The 8334-nt window shown below is 48.3% G+C and overlaps 1 pseudogene; it reads left to right on the top strand.

The window, feature by feature from the left end:
* Nucleotides 1-6941: 6941 nt before the first annotated feature.
* LOC125169380 (uncharacterized) lies at nt 6942-7114 on the top strand (annotated as a pseudogene).
* The last annotated feature ends 1220 nt before the right edge of the window (nt 7115-8334 follow it).

Raw genomic sequence — 8334 nt, 5'->3', positions numbered from 1 at the left:
GGGGAGAGCAGAGACTACGGTGGCCCGCAGGGCACCCGCCCCCTCTGCGAAACAAGCAGTTTCTCAAGGTGGCCAACGCTCTCAGTTCACGCCACAGAGGTCAGAACTCTAGATCCAGCTTATGAGATCGCCCAGTCTGTGTATGTCAGCGGCTGATTCAAATAACCGAACACCCGAGAGGTCTCAGCAGTACGCGTCTGTGGCCCGTCCGTGGCTCTGGGATTGCGGGTTTGGGACTTCTGACTTACTCAGTCCTTAGGAAGCTGAGCAGAGTTCTGTCCGTGGAATGAATGTGGTCCTTCCACGAAGTTAACTGTAGAGGCGGGGGTGGGGGGTGGGGGGGATGCACAGAAGTGAATAAACATGTCCCCAGCCTGCAGCATTGTTCTGTCGGCCTCTGTGAAAAAAAAAAATGAATGGAGGAATGAACGAACGGGCCGGACAGCAGAGCCGAGAAAGGGATTCCAAGCAGAGGAAGCAGCATCTATGAAAACAAGACGGACTGGAACGTGGGTGTTCAGGAAACCGCCCCCCACCCCCGCAACCCTGACCCCAGACTGCAGGTGCCAGGTGGATGGGCCAGTGGTGGAAGGTGAGATCGGGAAGAAGCAGGGTTCAGGCCGTGAGACTTGAAGGCCAAGCCAGGGACAGTAAACTTAATTCTGAAACGAATGCACGAGAACGGGGCGGGCAAGTCTCTCATCTGTTCCGCGACTCTGTTTCTCCAGTGGCTGAATGAACAAGGACGGAAGGCAGTGCCGTGAGGGACCCCATGCGTTCACACACCGAGGGCAGGCCCTGAGTGCTCAGATCGGCAGAGCTATCCATCACTGACTGCCGCATCAGCCCGGACCTCCCTCTGCCCACAGCAAGCCCAGGCCAGACCAGCGGGTCCCCGGACACAGAGCAGCCAGGCCAGGGACAGCACTGCACCTGCCCAGAACGTCCTGGCCTCTCTGTGCTCCCAGTGAGCAGCTGATAGGAGAGGAGGCTGTCTTTGCTGACCTCCTTGCTGGGACCACAAGCCAGAGACCCGCAGAGACGGGAGATCAGTTCACGCTGGGACTCTGTCATGCACGATCAGGGCATTCAGGGCCATGAGTCACAGGTGTCTGTGAATCCCAAGGCGTGGATTCTCAAGAAGTAAACCCCTACAGAGTTTTGAATGGTGCCAAGTGTTCATGACAGTTCCCCTTGCCCTTCAGAGCACCACTGATCTCCAGGCCGACACCAAAAGGCAGCCATGGTGATTTTTATTGCGCAGAGGAAGAGACAGAGGGTCCGAATGTTCAGTGAGTTGCCCAGAACCACAGGGCAAAAAGGTGGCGCGGTCGGCTCTGCCCGGCTCTTGCCCCGTGGCCCAGAGGACCACCTCCAGGCCCCACCTTCAGCTGGCCTGTCCCGCAAAGGCTGAAGCCTGGGAGGGCTCAGATTTAACAGAGGTGCCCAGCGGGGCAGTCCTGCGTTGAGGACAGCAGAGGGGCCGTGACCACGGCAAAAACCCACCGTGTCCCCGAGCAGCGGCCGCTTCCCCCGCCCCCCACTCTCCCCCACAAATAAATAAATAAACTCAGAACAAGAACAAGGGGTGGGGGGGGGGGAAGAAAGAAGTTTCTGACTTTCCGTAACCTTTTCTTAGAGTTCAGGTTATTTCTTTAATGCATTTGTCTGCTTTAAAATTGTCTCCTTAGCCTCTCAAGGGAAACCAATATAATACACCATCACATTTCTCACCGGAGAAAAAAGAACACTTACTCTTAATAGGTGGCAATTTTGCCAGATGTTATTGACATAGTAAGTGCGAAATTTCCGTGATACTCAATGCAGAGCGCAGCAGATTAAAGAACAATGAGCAGAGTGCAAAATGAAGTTTCAAAAGCCGCAGTGTCAAAGTCAGGGAAGGTGTGAAAAAATTACGTCTTCGCAACACTATTAAGAGCAAGTTTACTAATTACTCCATCCAGCACAAATTTCAAAGTAAATGCCCCAAGACTGGGGAAAGTTTTACAAGCGTTGTGTGTGTGTGTGTGTGTGTGTGTGTGTGTGTGTTTCCCCTCCCCGCTTGTCAGCATTTCTTTCCCAGAGGGAGAACCGAGCAGCCGAGCCGGGTTGGGGGGGGGGGGCTGCCCCGCTTCCGGCACAGAATGGGAAGGGGTCCGGGGAGACGGGGGGCTTCAGTGCCCATCGACCCAGCTCCTGGACACCCTCCAGCCAGCAACAAAGCTTTGTCCGGCACCTGGGGATCCACCGGCCGGCCCTGGCGTGGGAGGCAGGACGGGCACTGAATCCACCTGTCACCTGTGAGACGGGAACGCTTACCACCTGCTCCCTAACACGGATCTGGACACGACAAAACAGACACTCAGTGATGAGAATTACACGGACCTGGGTCTCCAAGGGGGGGGGAGGTGGTCCTCAGGCCCACGAAGTTCATCCTCTGCTCCTTCTTTCCAACACACCAGTGGATTTAAATTGCTTTTGAAGCAGTGAAAATCCTCTCCCAAATGAAATCTTAAATTTCCAAAATAGAAAACAGATGGAAACAGATGGAAACGGGCGACTAGGAGCAGTAAGGTTGTCTGGGAGCGGAGCATCCCCTGTTCTGGTTTTCTGTCTCCGGTGCGGGGTGGGGCATCCTCGAGTGGCCTCCACCTATGACCCGTGTCTGAGAATGTCAGACCCACGCACTTGCACCCACGCACAGGCGCGCGCACACACACGTGAGGGGGAAGGAGGGGCTCAGGTTCTCAAAGAGATTTGTGATTCTCCCCAAATCTAAACACCCAAACTTTCAGTAAGTGCCTGGTGTTGATCCCGCTTTGGAAATTCACTCTTCTGACAAATGTGCCCGTTCGCTGAGATCCCGCCTTAACTAAAAGCCACAGTTCGTGGGCACACACGGTCGGCACCAACTTATTTCCTCAATCAGACTTACTATTTTCGCATAACCACAGATCCACATGCAGCTGTCACCAGTAATGCGGAGAAACCTGACGTACCCTCTTCCCCGGGTTTTCCCCAACGTCACTGTCTTGCGTCTTGCACGGCTACAGGGTCAGACCAGTCTTCAGATCTCCCGGTTGCCCTCCTTGCTGTGAATGTGTGTGTCCGACTTTTTTTTTTTTTTTTTTTAATGAGACGCTTCTCAAAGGAGCGATCGCCCGTGTAAAAACTGACGTCCCCCTCCCCCGGGGGAGAACCCAGATAAAAGGTGGAGTGACCCATTTTGTTCTGAACGCAGCAGATCTGAAATGCGCCTTGACCCAGAGTACACGGACTGGAGCAGGTGCAAAACCGGGAGCCGGTCCGTGGGGGCAGCTTCAAGGCCCAGCCCGGGGGTGGCCGCCTGGCTCCGCGCAGGGGAGCCCACGCCTTACTTAACGGAGAACTCAGATCCCGCTGGCTTTATAGATGAGAATTATCGCCCTGAGTGTTGCTAGGAGGCATATACGGCGAGAAGTGTCGATGGAGACGGGGAGAGACGGAGCGGCCTGCGTGTGTCAAGCTGGTGGCTCTCTAAGTGATCTGTGCCGTGATTCCAAAGGCTTCGTGCAATCAGGCAGCAAGAACAGAAATGCAAGGGGAACCGGGCAGGGCCGCCCTTTGGGGGAGGTCCTTCAGCTGGGGCCCCCGATCTCCAATGCCACCAGTTTGCCACGCCTCTTGTATGCCCCGAAAGCGTCGCCAGCCCTTGAAACACGCAGACCCAGAGACCTCCAGCGACGGAATCTACTCAGTGCCGTATGGACCATCGTGTCCAACCCCTGCATCTCACAGGTGGGGAAACTGAGACCACAAGAGCAAGTGGGGAACCCCCGCATACCCCCAAGAGGAGGGCAGAATGAAACAGTGTAGGTATGACATCCAGGACTAGGCACAGGGGACCCCGCCCCCCGCCGTCCCAGCCACAGAGCTGGTCAGACGGCAGTTTGTAACCTCTCTGAGCCTCGCTTTTGCCATGTATACTAGAAGTGAGCAAACCACTTTTTAATTAATTAACTAATTAATTAATTAATTTAGAGAGAGGGAAGATCCCAAGCAGACCCTACACTCGGTGTGGAGCCTGCTGCAGGGCTCGATTCCACGACCATGAGATCATGACCTGCGCTGAAATCAAGAGTCAGTCGCTTAACCTGTTTGAGCCACCCAGGCGCCCCACCAAACCCCGTCTTTAAAAAGCACACAGTTGGGGCGCCTGGGTGGCTCAGTCGGTTAACCGTCCGACCTCGGCCCAGGCTACGATCTCGCGGTTCGTGGGTTCGAGCCCCGCGTCCGGCTCTGCGCTGACACCTCGGAGCCTGGAGCCTGCTTCCGATTCTGTGTCTCCCTCTCTCTCTAGCCCTCCCCCTCCCTCCCTCTCTTTCTCTCTCTCTCTCAAAAAATGCATAAAAATTTTAAAAATAAATAAAATAAAAACAAACAGTAAATATTTTAGCCTGTACAGCCGTAGAGTCTCTGTTCCAAGTATTCAACCACGCAGTTGCTTGAAAGCAGTCATAGACAGTGCAGAAAAATGGGCGTGGCCGCATGAGGATAACACCTGATTTGCAAAAGCAGCTCAGGGGTCACAGTTTGGTGATCCTTAATCTATGTAATCAGTAAATTAGTGGCTCCTTCATAGGACTGTCACGATGAACCCCAGAGATGACGTACACGGAATTCTCTAGAAGAAGGCCTGACCCGTAACAGGCACTCAAGACACGTTGGGTAGTACGATTTTGTGCCCAATGTATAGTACACAAACACATGTAATGTGGGTCCAACCCTCTTGTGAAGTGCTGACTGACCATGCTGAGAGACTGGCCAGGAATGCCTCTAGAAGCTTTCAGTAAAGACCTGTGTGTAAAGAACAGGAGTTCGGATCTCTAGACGGGTCTTGCATTTACATGTCAAACCAGCTCTTGACTCAGAAAAGGTGAAAACACGTTGACCTATTGCAACGATGATTCAATGTTTGCATATGTGCTGGAGCGATCACACGAGGAGCTCCGCTAATATCCAGCAGCACACGTTTTCTTCAGCCAGGTGTCTGTGGACGGACACTTAGGTGCTCTGTATGTCTTGGCTGTTATAACTAATGCTGCAATGACCACAGGGGTGCATATACCTTTTCGGGTGTTTGTCTTCTCGAGTTAGTACCCAGAAGAGGAATTGCTCGATCATACGGCAGTTTCGTCTTTAGTTGTTTGAGGAGCCGCCATACTGTTTTCCACAGTGGCTGCACCAGTTTGCATTCCCGCCAACAGGGCATGAGGCTCCCCTGGCCTCCACATCCTCGCCAACACCTGGTATTTCGTATCTTTTGGTACCAGCCATGCTGACAGGTGTGATATCTCATTGCGGTTTTGCTGTGCGTTTCCCTGATGATGAGCAACACGGAGCGTCTTTTCATATCCCTCTTGGCCATCTGGACGTCTTCTTGAAAAGACGTCTCTTCAGATTCTCTGCCCCCTTTTTAATCAGCCTGGTGTTTTCTTATTGTGTATATGAGTTCTTTATATATTTGGGATGTTAACCCCTCATCAGGTGCATGGTTTGCAAACATTTTCTCCCATTCAGTGGGTTGCCTTTTCGTCTTGGTGGTGGTTTCCTTTGCTGCACAGAAGCTTTTGGGTTGATGTAGTCATTTGTTTATTTTGGCTTTTCTTGCCTTTGCTTCTGATGTGAAAATCAAAGTATCCTTGCCCAGGCTGATATCAAGGAAATTACCATCTATGTTTTCACCTAGGAGTTTTACGGTTTCAGGTCTCACATTGAAGTCTTTAATCCACTTTGACTTGATTTTTGTGTACGCTGTGATATAGGGATCCAGTGTCATTCTTTTGCATATTTCTCTCCAGTTTTCGAAACACCATTTGTTAAAGAGACTGGTCTTTCCCCTTTCTGTATTCTTGGCTGTTTTGTCATACCTTAATAGACCATATGTATGTGCGTTTATCTCTGTGCCCTCCCCTGTTCTATTCATCTATGTCTATGTGTTTTTATGCCAATGCCAGACTCTTGATGTCTACAGCTTTGTAATACAGTTGGGAATCAGGGACAGTGATACCGCCATCTTTTCTCCTTCTCAAAGCTCCTTAGGCTGTTCAGGGCCAATGGTGGTTCCATACCGATTTTAGAACTGTTTGCTCTAGTTCTGTGAACAATACCATTGGAATTTTGATAGGGATGGCATTGAAATCTATAGATTGCTTTGGGTAGTGTGGACACTTAAACAATATAAATTCTTCCAATCCATGTGCATGGAATATCTCTCCATTTATCTGTGTCTTCTCCGACCTCTCTCATTGTCTGATGGTTTTCAGTGTAGAGGTCTTTCCCTTTGGTTAAGTGAATTCCTACGTATTTCTGTTCTTTTTGATGCAGTTGTACATGGGATTGTATTCTTAATCTCTCTCTCTGATGGTTCATTTAGTGTATAGAAATGCAACAGACGTCTGTCTATTGGTTTTGCATCCTGCAACTTTACCGCATTCATTTATTAGTTCTAAGAATTCTTTGGTGGATTCTTTGGGATTTTAGATATAGACACAGATAAATGTAGACACACATGAAGATACAGATACAGCTCTGAATAGTGACATTCTTACCTCTTCCTTCCGATTTGGATGCCCTCTCATCTTCCCTCGTTTCCAGCTGGGGCTTCCTACACTACGTTGAATAAAGGTGGCGAGAATAGGCACATCCTTGCCTTGATCCTGATTTTAAGGGAAAAGCTTTCAGCTTCCACGGTCGAGTATAATGTTAGCTGTGGGACTGTCATGATATAGCCTTCACTATGTTGAGGTACACCGCCTCTATAGCCAACTTGTTGAGATTTTTATCGTAAATGAATGTTGAATTTTGGTCAAATGCTTTTTCTGCATCTATTGAGATGATCATATACCTTTTATCCTTCATTTTGTTAATGTGGGTATCACGTTGATTGGTTTGCAAATATTAGCTTTGCGCAGTGGCAGTATCGTAGCCAATGAGGTTTATCCGAGGCGCGATTATTGCTAATTGAAAACTTTTCGCAAATATTGGACCATCTTCGCAGATGGTCCCACTTGATGGTGGCGTAGGATCCTTTTAGTGTGTTGTTAAATTCAGTTTGTGAATATTTTGTGGAAGGTTTTTGCATCTATGTTTATCGGGGACACTGGTCCGTAGTTTTCTTTTCATGTGGTATCCTTGTCTGGTTTTGGTATCGGGGTAATAATGCTGGCCTCATAAAATGAGTTTGGAAGTTTCACCCTCTTCAGTTTTTTGGAGGAAGTTGAGAAGGATTTGGTATAAATTCTTGGAATGTGTTGTAGAATTCACCAGTGAAGCCACCTGGTCCTGGATGTTGGTTTGTTGGGAGGTTTTAGATTCTTGATTTAATCTCCTTATTAGTGAACAGTCTATCATATTTTTCTATTTCTTCATGATTTAGTCTTGGTGGGTTGTAGGTTTCTGGTAGTCTCTTACGAGCCTTTGTAGTTCTGTCGTAATGTCTCCCCTTTCATTCCTAGTTTCATTTATTTCAGTCTAATCCTATTTCTTTCTTTTTTTTTTTTCTTGGTGAGTCTGGCTAAAGATTTGTCAATTTTGTTTATCTTTTCAAGGAATCAGCTCTTGGTATCATTGATCTTTTCTATTGTCTTGTTAGCCTCTATTTCATTTATTTCTGCTCTGACCTTTGTTATTTCCTTTCCTTTATGGAATTTGTGCTTTCTTTGCCTAGTTCCTTGAAGTGTATAGTTACGTTGTTTATTTGAGATTTTTCTTGTTACCTGAAGTACAACTGTGTTGCTATAAATTTCCCTCTTAGAATTGCTTTTGCTTTGTCCCATAAGCTTTGATATGTTATATTTCCATTTTCATTGGTCTCAAGGTATTTTTTTATTTTACCTTTGATTTTATCATTGACCTACTGATTGTTCAGTAGCATGTTGTTTAGTATCCACATATTTGTGAATTTTCCACTTTTCTTCTTGTAACTGATTTATGGTTTCATACCAATGTTGTCAAAAAAAGATGCCCGATCTGATTTCAGTCTTCTTAAATATGTTAAGACTTGTTTTGTGGCCTAACATGTGAACTACTCTGGAGAATGTTCCATGTGTGCTTGAGAATAATGTGCTTTCTGTTGCTTTCAGATGGAAAGTTCTCTATATACCTGGTAAGTCCTTCTGGTCTAATGTGTCATTTAAAACCAATGTGTCTTGGGGCACGTGGGTGGCTCACTCAGTTAAGCGACAGACTCTTGATTTCGGCCCAGATAATGATCTCACAGACTGTGGGATCTCACCAACTGTGAGATCAAGCCCCATGCTGCACTGACAGCACAGAGCCTGCATTGGATTCTCC

Source organism: Prionailurus viverrinus, chromosome B3, assembly GCF_022837055.1.
Source record: "Prionailurus viverrinus isolate Anna chromosome B3, UM_Priviv_1.0, whole genome shotgun sequence".
Lineage (NCBI taxonomy): Eukaryota > Metazoa > Chordata > Mammalia > Carnivora > Felidae > Prionailurus > Prionailurus viverrinus.
Note: the sequence above shows the minus strand (reverse complement) of the source record. Positions and strands in the feature narration are given on the sequence as shown.